This window comes from Ceratotherium simum, chromosome 24 (genome assembly GCF_057802395.1).
Source record: "Ceratotherium simum simum isolate JZ-2026a chromosome 24, ASM5780239v1, whole genome shotgun sequence".
NCBI lineage: Eukaryota > Metazoa > Chordata > Mammalia > Perissodactyla > Rhinocerotidae > Ceratotherium > Ceratotherium simum.
The window spans coordinates 30,080,698-30,094,154 of record NC_141923.1 but is presented as its reverse complement, the minus strand read 5'-3'; the positions used below and the strand labels follow the sequence as shown (position 1 = coordinate 30,094,154).

The 13,457-nt window shown below is 35.5% G+C and overlaps 1 protein-coding gene across 10 annotated transcripts in view; it reads right to left on the bottom strand.

Moving 5' to 3' along the window:
- NUMB (NUMB endocytic adaptor protein) overlaps positions 1 to 13,457 on the bottom strand; it is a 159,543-nt gene that overhangs the window by 75,459 nt on the left and 70,627 nt on the right. For 2 of the 10 annotated variants that reach the window (XM_014784383.2, XM_087448264.1), the window contains one exon: positions 12,426 to 12,510. The exons of 7 other annotated variants lie outside the window; for them this stretch is intronic. The gene's annotated coding sequence lies outside the window, so the exon portion shown is untranslated. Of the gene's footprint in view, positions 1 to 3,203; positions 3,228 to 12,425; positions 12,511 to 13,457 lie in introns of those variants that run through there. One more of the 10 variants, XM_087448267.1, reaches the window with a different exon arrangement.

The following is a 13,457-nucleotide window of genomic DNA, read 5'->3' as shown; positions in this document are numbered from 1 at the left end:
CAAGAAGAAATAATAAGTATTAGGCATTCACTGTGGGAATGGTACTATATTAGGAGTTTCATGTTCAAGCTTACAGATTTGTTAAGAAATAACTGTCTCTAATCACAGGAAGCATGCAGTAAAGGGAAAAGATAAACTAATTGCAGGGTCAGTTCCTAAATGCTCCTTATAAAACATCATATACAAAAAATGACAAAATAAAACTCCAAATAAAGCAAATCTTTCTAAATGAATTCTCTGAAAAAAAAAAAAAGACTTAACTGGTAAGCAGTTTCATCTGATTTGTTACACTCACCAACTAACGAGGTTAAAATTTCTAAAAGAATCTTCTACAGCCAGTTCAGTCATTAAGGTACACTACTACCATGTCTTTAAATAAACAAAAATTCTCTAATAGAGAATAAGGAACAATAATTATGTTTCATATGGTAAGCTACAAGCTGGAAATGGCCTTATCTGTTGGAAAAAGATAATAAAACTAAAGAGACCAAGAATTAGTAGCACAAAAAGTATAATTTCTAACAATGTCTTATCAATGTGGCATATGTAGTCTGCTTTATGGTTCTAAAGTTGAATTATTTTAATACAAAAAAAAGCTTTAATAAGAGCTATTGGTCAGTAACTCTATAAGAATACAAAACTTTTTCTATAGTGGTTATTTACATTGGAAAGGACTGTAAAAGTCTCACTTTTTTAAAGTATGGTTCAAGGATTCTTGGAACTATATTTTATACACCCCAAACAAGATACTGGTCTAACAAAAGAATTTCCCCTAATCTGTAAATGTTTGTGGAAAATCATCCACCTGAAAATGAAAGACAAGCCACAAACTAGGAGAATATATGCCATATATATATATATAAAATATTAGTATCCTAATATTTAAAGAATTTTTAAAAATCAATAAACAAATTAAATATCAGTTTAAAATAGAATGTCACTATAAAAATGGGCAAAATATACAACAAGCATTTTACAAAGTAACAGAAACAGCCAATGAACACGGGAAAAAATGCTCAACCTCATTAGAATCAGGAAAACGCAAATCAAAACACTATATACCATTTTATATCTATCAGTTTATCAAATATTAAAGAATCAGACAATAAAATATGGAGGAACAGGCACTCTCATACCCTTTTAGGAGTGTAAATTGGTGCAACCATTTTGAAAAGTCATTTGGCATTGCCTAGGACAACTGAAGACGCACACACCCTTACAACTCAGCAATTCCATTTCTAGGCACACATCCTAGAGACACTCTTAAACATGTGCACAAGAAGGTGTGCAAGATAACATCTGTGTAGCATTGTTTATTGTTTGTAACAATAAAATAACAACAAACACTAGAATCTAATTATCCATTGACAGAAGAAATACAGAATATTCACACATTAGAACACTATTAATGCAGTTGTAAAAATGATATTTCAACTTAAAAACCTCATTTAAAAATAAATTAATCAAGGGTCCAGCCTCAGTGGCCTAGTGGTTAAGTTCAGCACGCTCCGCTTCGGTGGCCCAGGTCCGGTTACTGGGCATGGACCTACACCACTTTGTTAGCGGCCATGCTGTGCTAAAAATAGAAGGAGACTGGCATGGATGTTAGCTCAGGGCAAACCTTCCTCAGCAAAAAAAATTTAATTAATTAATTAATCAAGAGAAAAAGTAAAAATGAATGATCTATAGCTATAACAACCAACATGGATGAATCTCACAATCATAATGTTAAGTTAAGGGAGGAAGGAAGCAAATTGCTTATATTATGATTTGTATAAATACTAACAACAACAAACACTTGGAGAATACTGCAAGTACCGGTATTTGTACCAGGCACTCTGCACCGTGCACTTTGCATATAATGACTCATTTATTTCTCACAACAGCCCTATCAAGCAGATTCTATTTTTAATCTCTATTTCGTAGATGAGGAAACAGGCACTAAGAAGTAATTTGCCCAAATCACATGGTTAGTGAGTGGCAGAACAGCCTGGCGCCAGGGTCTGTGCTTTTAGTCCCCTACTTTATACTGCCTCTCAAAAATACGCAAAACTGAACAAGATAATATTTAGGGATATGGATATAATTAGCAAAACTACAAAGAAAAACAAGAGAATGATAAACATAATTAAGGACAGTGTTACTTTTTTTGTGTGTGTGTGAGGAAGATCAGCCCTGAGCTAACATCCAGGCCAATCCTCCTCCTTTTGTTTCTCTTTTTCTCCCCAAAGCCCTGGTAGATAGTTGTATGTCAATAGTTGCACATCCTAGTTGCTGTATGTGGGACGCCGCCTCAGCATGGCCAGGCAAGCAGTGTGTCAGTGCACACCCAGGATCCGAATCTGGGCCTCCACTAGTGGAGCACGAGCACTTAACCGCTAAGCCATGGGGCCGGCCCCTACTTGTTTTTTTTTGAGTAAGATTAGCCCTGAGCTAACATCCAATGCCAATCCTCCTCTTTTTTTTTTTTTTTTTTTTTTTTTGCTGAGGAAGACTGGCCCTGGGCTAACATCCATGTCCATCTTCCTCTACTTTGTATGGGATGCCACCACAGCACGGCTTGACAAGCGGGGCATTGGTGCTCACCTGGGATCCGAACCTGTGAACCCCGGGCCACCGAAACGGAGCACGCGCACTTAACCGCTGTGCCACCAGGCCGGCCCCAAGGACAATGTTACTTTCAAGGAAAAAGAAAGGGGGACATAATCAGGAAAGGTTCACATGGGGACTTCACAAGTTTTAGTAATGTTCTAATTCTTAAGCTGAGTAGTAGATACACAAGTTTTCATTTCATTATGCTCTTTAACGTACATATATTACATATATTACACACTTGTAATTATGAGACATCTAATGAAGGGTAATAAAAATAAGTCACATTTAGTCATAAAATTTAAGTCTAACTTTTACTAAAAAGAATAAAGTTATTGAAATTTAGTCTGTCCAGCCAAATCTGGAATGAACCAGAGGCTTTTGAAGGGCCATCAGAGAGCTATAATTCTTAGGGAAATGGGGATTTTTCTTTCTAGAGTTTTTCCCCCCCTAAATTATGCTTGTTTGCTCTTCTTTGTTCTATAGTTACAACTATACCTCTAACTTTAGGCCCCTCTCATATATAAATTATAAAGAAGAGTGGACAAGACAGGAGTATTGCCTCAGGAAATTTACTATCAGAAAAAGAACCCAAAAACCACAGCACATACTTGATATACACAGGAGATATACAAGACATTCTCAGGAAACTTGACCCTGACACTTAAGATTGTTTCCCTACAGGAAAAAAAAAAAACAAAAAAAGAGACCAAAGTTAGCCAAAATGGTAAAATTACTCTAATTTTTACAATAGTATTAGTTGGTTCCAAATGTAACAATATATAAACTAAAATATAAAACCATGGGTCCCATTTTGAATATCTGAAAAAAAAAAAATCATAAACTCACAAATTTCCTGAAATTAGCTAAACTTCTTTTTCCAAGAGATTCTAATCTCACAGGGTTAAGTTCCAAAGATAGTACTAAAAGCAGAAATCACATAAATTCAAAATTATATTGCAAATACCTTAAATCATCCATAAAGTACAGTACTACACTATTTTGCAATAAATCCAACACAGCCAGGGATTCTTTCTAGTATGGAACAGTTTGCTGTTTTCATCTGAACACAGTTGAAGTAGCTGGCTTATGTTTAGGAGCTCTGCTGCGAGAAAAATATCTATCTAGCACTAGAACCACACGGCATGCTCACACTGCAAGAGGCACAAAAACACTGTACAGCAGAAACTCACTGAGTACAACAGCAGAGAGAACCTAAATTTAAATTTAATTAAATTGTTTTTAATTCTTTTATTTTTACCGTTTTCTGAACAAACATGGCTGAATGTGAATATATACAATTCTACTGTATTCTTCATCACACTTCTATTCCAGAAATCTACAGGAAAAGTTACAAAAAAAAAATGCACTGATTGTCCACACGCCCCTCCCCTCAAAAAACAAAAAACAAATCATTTGTTCACTCACTAAAACCTAAGCCAAAAATGCCATATTAAATCATCATTACATTGAAGTAGAATACTGTACCTCAAGCATAAAGTATTTCATTTTTGAATTTTCTTTCTTTGATTTCTACTGTTTCATATGATGTGGAACTTGCTTTCAAGACTTAGAGTGAAGAAAAAAATCTTTTTATTTGATCAAGTTAAGTAAGTGAAAAAATGTAAGGAATCCTAGACTCTCAGCATGGCCAAAGGATTTAGAGGTAGGTGATCTAGTCAATCCTCTCCTCAACCAATGAATCCTAAGAATGCTGGATTACATTAAATATTAGTCTAACTGGCATAATTTGTCTAACAGGAAACAATTTATAACATTATAAGTTGCGTCACTGGCTCAGTGTTCCACTTTAGCCAAATAAACAACAACAAAGTACAGCTTCATCACCAACAGTGAAATAAATATGCCCAGTACTTAACTTACAGGACTAATAAAATTCATTTTAAAGTTCATAGTCAGTTTGTGACAAAAGTTAATTTACAAATAGATTCATGGAAAGGTAGGGAGAACAAAGGGGCTTGTTTTTTTTTTTTTAAACCTACTTCTCAAAGGAAACATTCATTCAGCTCCTGTATAAACCCAGCTGTCAGTAAATTTGAAATTTGTTTATATTTCAGTTCAACTTTTTTATTAATAGGCTACATATGATAGAGTATCCTGACTACTGTATTGCCTTATTTCAGAAAACTCTGCCATCTACGGCATTTTCAAAGAAAAAAATTTAAGAACGAATTATTCTAATTTTCTAATAGCTAAAATTAAAAATTATTTTCCTTTATTAGCTGTCAGACCAAAGGTTTAAAAACAACAACAAATTAAGTCTTGACTGTTCTAAAGATTGGTATTTGAGAAAAGAACACTATCATAGTTTGAATGTTGAAGCTTTCCAGCCACAAACTCCTCAGCCCTGATTACCATTTAGACCATGTGGTTCTCAACCAGGGCATCACATACCCAACAGGCTCTTCAGATTGAGCAATGCTCTAAGATTATGTACAAATCTGAATGTATACGTGTCTGTGCACTTTCTGGGGCCAAATTCTTCAACCTTCATCAGAATCTCAAGGGATTCTGTAACTACGAAAAATTTAAGAAGCACTGATTTAAACAGTATTCCATGATCCTTATCTATTATCTGACTTTAATTTTAGGTTTCTGCTTTACTAATTTTCATCTTCCCACTCATCCTGTGCACAAAATTCTTTCTTTTGTTTTGATACCTGGCTTCATTTTTTTATTTCCCCCCAAAGCCCCAGTAGATAGTTGTATGTCATAGTTGCACAGCCTTCTAGCCGCTGTATGTGGGACGCGGCCCCAGCATGGCCAGAGAAGCAGCGCGTCGGTGCGCGCCCGGGGTCCGAACCTGGGCCACCAGCAGCGGAGCGTGCGCACTTAACCGCTAAGCCACGGGGCCCGCCCAATACCTGGCTTCTTTATTCACTCCTTAAAGATAACAATGGAAAACTAGAGCTTCACAAAATGAGGAAAGACCCTGTCTACTTACAACTGCAGTCAAATGGTTTCAAAAGCTGAACCTGTATATGTGTAAGAAACATTAAAAAAAAAAAGCTATCTCTTCTGGGAGCTTTTTCTTTCAGTTACACAACAAATTTTATCTTTTAGTTGATCACTTTCAATGGAGAAAACAATTGGTGAACCGAATTTGCGCTTCAGCCATACTTATTTTACTTTTAAGGCATGTTAAGACAGATTAAAAAAATACATCTGACCATCACCCCTAGCCCCACAACACACATATACACAGAATGACTTCATTAGGATGGTGTTCCTTCAAGAACTAAACCTTTACTTATAGAACAAAGTGGTTTTGCTCTGTTATAGCAAGGACCGATTTAGCAAAGAACATTTTGATGAAAAAAGGGCAGAACTGCTGAGAATGCTAGCCTACTTTTTACACCGACTTTCCTCCTCTAAGCATCTGTCAAGTGTGGGATGAGAAAAAGGTGCTGGAATCTGGAGAGGCAGACTAGAATAAAAATATATTTGGTTCCAAGAATTTAAAAAAGAGAGACAGAGACAGAAATGCCACTGGAAAAATTATAGAAATAAGAAGGTTAAAAACAGCTCTGCTCCCCTTTACTGACAAATAACTTCACAAATTATCTACATATGTCATCCCGTCAATTCTTTAACTCGCTCAGATCTGACTCCTTCCTTTCCTTCACAACCCTCTCCCCTTAACCAAGTCATCAACAAATACTTGTAAAATATATCCTAAATCTGTCCATTGCTCTTCATCTCCACCATCAGAACCATGATCCCACACAACTTTGTCTCCTACCTGGACTAGCAGAAGCCATCAACTAGGATTTATTTCTATTTCCTCTATTGTCCTCCTCTGATCGACTGTGTACAAAGTAGCCTGTGTAATCTTTAAAAATGTAAAGTGAATCTTGGAACTCTGTAATAGTTTCATGGCTTTCCAATGCATCTTCAAATTAAATCCAAACTCTTAGCATTCAGAGAGTCAGTATGGCATAATAATTCACATTGCCCAAGAAGAAGTGCTTGGAACAGTGCCCACTACATCACAAATGCTCAGTAAATGTTAGCATATTAAAGTATACAGCCCCTGCCTCTCTCTCTTACCTTGAGGTAGCACTCTCCCCAACTACGATCCTTTCAGTTAACTGCAAGCTCTTTCCCACTTTGGGCCTGCTATCTCCCTCTGTCTAAAACGCTTTCTCTCAGACCTTTCAAGAACTTCTGTCATCCACTCATACTTGAAGTCTCAACCTAAATGTCATCTAGTGGATGAGGCTGCTTTTTCCTCTCCTTCTAAACACCATCCTCTATAATTCTTTATTGTACTATTTTCATTCCCTTCACAGTGCTTTATATTTTGTAATTATTTCATTGGTTAAACTCTTTCTTGAATATCATCAGATGACTAAGAATCCATCCAATAAATTCTCTAACTTGCTTAATGTAGGAAGCATTGGGTTCTGTTCTATCTAAAATAACCTTAACTAATGTAGGTATTAATCTCCTCTCACCAAGAAGCTAAAAAATTGGTCACCTATATAAATATGTCACAGCCTTTGCTATGATTCATTATACCTACACACTTCCCTTAATTGTTGATTAAATAAAATCCTGTGTCCAACAAAGTATTGTGCTAAGTAATGGAAGAACAAGAGCCAGGATGAGAAAATAAAGATTATTTCCTCCCGTAAGGTCTTGAATGATATAAGCATAGGACAGAAGAGACAAAAAGAGGGCATTTCAAGTAGGGGATGGTGAGGGATGAAGAGTCATGGTATGTATGTAAAAATGTATATTTCATCAAAGCTAAGATACCATCAACTGCAAAATACACCATTATTTTATGTTCCACTAAAAAAAAAATGCTGCCAAAATTAACTGTTAATTAATTGTTCATTAATTGTGAAATATTAATAGTAAGATGTTAAAGTGTGAGGGAAAGAGGAAGAGGACAAGGGAGAAGAAGAGAAGAAAAAGAAGGGAGAGGAGGAGAAGAAAGAAAAAGAAAATCATCATTCTATTATTAACAGAAAATCAGTCTTCCAGGAACCTCAAAAAGTTTCAATGATGAGGAGTATTGGTTATTCATTCATTGATTATTGTTATCCAGAAGGGGAGAAAAAGCCACTGAAAAGAGTGGTCACAGAGCAACCCCCTTGCTTTCTTGTTTCCATTTGCCTTGTATATCTTCACCTGTCCCTTTATTTTTAGCTTTTCTAAGCCATTTTGTGTGTCTTGTATACAGCACACAGTTGAGTCTTGTTTTGTAATCCAAATAGAAAATCCTGTTTTTTTTGAAAGGTGAGTTAAACATAACAAAAAGATAAATTTTTTAAAATCCACATATTTTAAAACTCCTAATTGACCTGTGGATCATAGGTCATAACTTAAAGAGGCAAGCATAACTGAAAATCATAGTAGCATATTAAAAATCTTAAATACATATAGCTAATAATAATGAAAACACTCCATTTCAAACCTTGTGAGCTACGTATAAATGTATAGCTTTAAATGCTTATATTTTAAAGAAGGTGGGCCAGCCCTGACGGCCCAGTGGTTACAGTTTGGTGCCCTCTGCTTTGTTGGCCCAGGTTCGGTTCCTGGGCATGGAACCACACCACTCATCTGTCAGTGGCCATGCTGTGCTGGCAGCTCACATCAAAAAAAAAAGAGGAAGATTGGCAACCAATGTTAGCTCAGGCTGAATCTTCTCCAGCAAAAAAATAAAACAAAAAATTTAAAAATGCTAATAATTGATGAGTTAAGCCTCTATCTGAAGGAATAAAGAAAACTCAAAGAAATTAGAATAAAATACCACTTCCAATAACACCTTAGGCTAGATTATTCACCCAATTCTTTCACCGAAAACAACTAAAAGTGATGGATACAATTTTATTTTAAAAAATATTAAAAGTATTAAACAGCTGACAAGATGATAAAGGAATAACCAGACCAAAATCTATGAGAAAGCAGAAACTCAAAGAGATAAGTGGCATAATGAAACTGTTTTTGTCCTGTAGACATCTGACTAACTCACAAAATTGAGCTTCAGCTTTGATGATCTCTTGGGAGAGAACAGAAGTCAAAGTTCAAGATCCAACCAACAGGGAAAAATCTAATAGGAGACCCTTTTGCCATAAAACTGGGCGCCCCAGAAAGTTTCATCCTCAGGAAAAGAGTGAACCAGAAGTAAATCTAGTCCACCCATTCCCATATGTTATCCTTAAAGGACTACAAGAAAATTTGTCTTCCTGTTACAGAAGAGAACAAGGATTCCTAAGAGGTCGTAAAGACAAGCAGGCCCACACACATATTTGCAACCCAAATTCACCCCTTTTGGGTCGTCCAAAACCTCCAGGGATGAATTTAGTCACCAAACTCTAATACCTTGAGGCATCAGGGAAAAAAACAAAGGTAAATCCTCTTGAAGCAATGCATTTCCTTCTTGGGCCTCAAAGAATACCCACAAAATTTTTTTCCAGGGAAAATAAGCAGTTCATAGCCAAAATCTCACATAGGATAAATGAAATCTACTCCTAGACACAGCATATGAAACTTCAGAAAACCAAAAAAGAAAGAACAAAAGCAGCCAGGGGTAAAAAAAAGACAGATTCACTCAAATGAACAACTATTAGGCAGTTGATTTATCAACAAAAACAATGGAAACCAGAAGGGAGTAGAATTATTTCTTCCGATGGCTAAAAAAATAACTGCCAACCCATCATTTTATACCTAATGAAACATCTATCAACAATGAGGGCGATAAAGACACTTTCAGACAAAAAACAGAGTTTACTACAGAAAATCTCATTAAAGAGAATTCTAAAGAAAAAGAATCTTCAGAAAGAAAGTGATCCAGATGGAAAAATCTGAAATGCCTGGAGGAATCAAGAGCACACAAAGTGGAAGTGACATCACATTCAGAGGCTCACTGTCACCATTTTCCGCCATGAGGACTGCAGAGTAGAAAGCAAGTTGACAGCAAGAGAGAAAGAAATAGACCCATAAAGGAAAGAGGATGAGGTAAGGTCCTAGTAGCATTGTAAGCCCCTGGTTCCAGCTGTTCTTAAGGCCTAACGAAATGCTGTCCCTGGAAGTTGAGATATACTCCAGTGTCCTTATGTTAAATTCTGATTTTCACTAAAAAAAAGCAGAAAGGAGAAAGGCCAGAAATTAATGAAATAGAAAACAGACAATACAGAAAATCAAAGTCAAGCATTGGTTTTTTGATAAGGTTAAGAAAATATATAAAACCTCTAGTAAGATTGATGAAGGAAAAATGATAGAAGGCACCAAAAAAAATTAGAAATAAAAAAGGGAGAGAAATAGCAGAAATTTAAAAAATAACAAAAGAATGCTTTGAACAACTTTATGCTAAATACTTTTAAAACTCAGACAAAATGGATGGATTGCTAAAAAAAGGAAACAACTTCCAAAAAACTGACCTAACTAGAAACAGAAATCGTAAATAAAACCATTTAGAAAACTGAATACATACCTCCCCAAAAAATACTAAGTTCACGCTTCCCCTGCCTCAAATACTAAGCCTAGACAGTTGAACAGAAGTTCAACCAAACTTGCAAGAAACAGATCATTCTAGTCCTATATAAATCCTTTCAGAGGGGAGGAAAAATTAGTTCCCAACTCGTTCTTTGAGGTTGGCATAATCTGAATACGAAAATCAAATAAAGACAATATCAGAAATAAAAATTATGGCCAATTTCATCCATGAACATAGATACAAAACTCCTAAATGAAATATTAATAAACTAAATCCAACTGTATATAAAAGATGCCCACCATGATTAAGTTGGGTTCATTCCAGCAATGCAAGGGTAATTCAACATTAGAAAATCTATAAATGTCACTCACCAGAACAACATTTATAGATTAACAGAATAAGGGAGGACAACCATATGATCATCTCACAAATACAGAAAAAGCATCTGATGAAATTCAATACTTATTCTTCACACACACACACACACACAAAATCTTAGCCCACTAGCAACAGAATGTCTTTAATCTAGAGAGTATCAAAAATCTACAGCAAACATTATTATTAATGACAAAACATAAGGAGCACTTCCTTTTAAAAAATTAGGTGCAACATAAGAATGCCCACTATTAACACTTGTATTGAATACTGTACTGGAAATCCTAACTAGTATAGTAAGGCAATAAAAGAAAAGATGTAAGTATTGGAAAGGAAGAAACAATCTGCATTCCCAACAGTTTAACAAAATAATTTAGTACAGTGGCTGAACACAGATCTACAAACCAAAAAAAGCTTTTATATCAGCAAATAGAAAATGGGAGGGGAAAATACACTATTTACAACAGTAACAAGAAATAAGGTATTTAATAATTAAATCTAAGAGAAGACTTGAGAGATCTTTATGGAGAAAAAGTAAAAGACCTTACTGAAAGATATTTTTAAATATCTAAATAACTAGAAAAATATACCAGGTTCAAGGATAGGAAGACTCAATATCATAAAATAGAGAATAAATTAAATGCATGCATAGATTAAAAACTACAGAGGTCTTGGGCGCATATACAAGGCAAGTCTCATTTTTTAATAATAGCTTTTGATTTTTTGCATAATGATTCAAATTACTCCCATTTATGGATATTTTTGCAATTGGTATAAACTGGTTAGTCACTAATTATTGTAGTAATAGTTGATATAGCACTTTGGAATTCTGACAGCTGCAATAAACAAGTATGAGTGAAGAGCACATGATCAGTACATGGCTAAGTTCTAAATTGTGCTGTGGTCTCATTGGTTCAAAGGTCAGTCAGTGTGCACATTCATCACAATGTAAGTTCTGATAATCACTCCTGCAAGTCACAGAACGTTGCCGACATTTTACATAACACGTAAGATTTTGGTTCTTGGTAATTACCTGTGAACATTACCAAAACATCATCTCCTTAAAAGCCACCTAAAAATGTAGACATTTGTCCTGAATACAAATTGCATTTACAAAAGGAAAACAGACAAAACACATTCATAATACAATGATCACATTGGGCTCACAGGGTACCTCTAGTAGACCTATGTGTGGTCCTTATACATATAATACCCTTGTACACGTGAGACCTATAAGCAATTGCCCAGTCTGCTTTACAACAGATATGAACTGGATCAAATATATGATTTTCTTTAGGTCTAACTTATTCAAACTTAATTTTGATTATGTATGTTTTCTGATATCTTATATTGCTGCTTAAACTTTGCTTTGTTCTAATTTCCTAACAGAATTACAAATAATGATCATCTGTTTTACCAGTTGCTAGAAGATGATAATACTAACATTTAACATTTATTGAATGCTTACTGTGTGCCAGGCCCTGTTATAAGTGCTTTGTACATATTAAATAATTTAATCTTCACAACAGCCCTACCAGGTGGATAATACTATCACCATTTTACAAATCAGAAAACTGAGGTACAGAAAAGTTAAGTAACTTGCCCAATGTCACACAAGTAAGTGGAGAAGCTTAGGGATTCATTCCCAGGTAGTCTGTCTCCAGAGTCCAGACCTTCAATTACTATGTTATACTGATTTCCACAATATTTAAAAGATACATGAAATTATTACGGAGAAAAACACTCACTCAAAAAAATTATCAGTAATGTTAGCTCAGCGACAGTCCTCCTCAAGCAAAAAGAGGAAGACTGGCAACAGATGTTAGCTCAGGGCCAATCTTGTCCACCAAAAAAAAATATATATATATATCAGTAAGAGTTAAACAACAGTTAAGCAATATTAGTATCAATACAACTTATCATAGGTTGATACTTCACAGCTATTTCAAAGTTTGATGGCCATGATTAAGAGTTTTGAAGTTGGACAGACCTGGCTCTGAATCTTGGCTGTGCCCTTTACAAGCTGTGTGACTTTGAACAAGTTTCGTAACTTCAGCAAGCCTCAGTTTCCTCATCTGTAAAATGAGAATAATAAACATCTCACAAAGTTGTTGTTAGTAACATAATTATTGCTACATTACACTGATATGGTAACTCCAAATAAGACACAGGTACACAAAACAAAAAGAGAAGGAGGTGATCAATTTCCCCCAGAAAACATTACTTTATTACAATGATATAATGAAGATGACCATTCAAGTCACCACAGCAACTATAAGATCCATACACTAATGCAGACCCACAATCCCCCCCTAATTCATAAGAAATAATTCTCCTACACAAAAGTCAAATGCCTAGAGGTAAATTACCAGATCTTTGAAATATAAAATACTGTATATACACTGAAAAAGAGACAAACAAATAAGACATTGTTTGTTGAGAACAAATCCCACAAATCCCATTCCACACATATCCTTTGTAAGACTAGCAGTATTCAAGGGGCCCGGAATAGGAAGAGCTATGTCAAGAAGGATTAATTCCTGGCACTGGTAGGAAGGAATTTTTGTAAGAGGAAAACAGAAAGAAACAGACATGTCATCAAAGTAGGGTAGAAAATGGACCTAGAGCCACAGGAACACAAGGCAATTTATTTAAAACAACCTAGAACATCTCCATGTTTAACAGCACAATCATATCTGTATCCCCCTTTTCACAAGAACTAAAATTGAAAATTCTACTCATTTTCTTGTAGCAAACAGTAGTTCTGCAAAATGTTAAAAATTTATTTGCTTGGAATTTGGGGGTGGTTTTTTTTTTTTTTGATGAGGAAGATGGTCCCTGAGCTAACATCTGTGCCAGTCTTCCTCTACTTTGTATATGGGACACCGCCACAACATGGCTTGATGAGTGGTGTGTAGGCCCGTGCCCAGGATCCGAACCTGTAAACCCCAGGCAGCGGAGCGCATGACCTTAACCACTACGGTACCAAGCCGGCCCCATGGAATTTGTATTTTTATTTTGC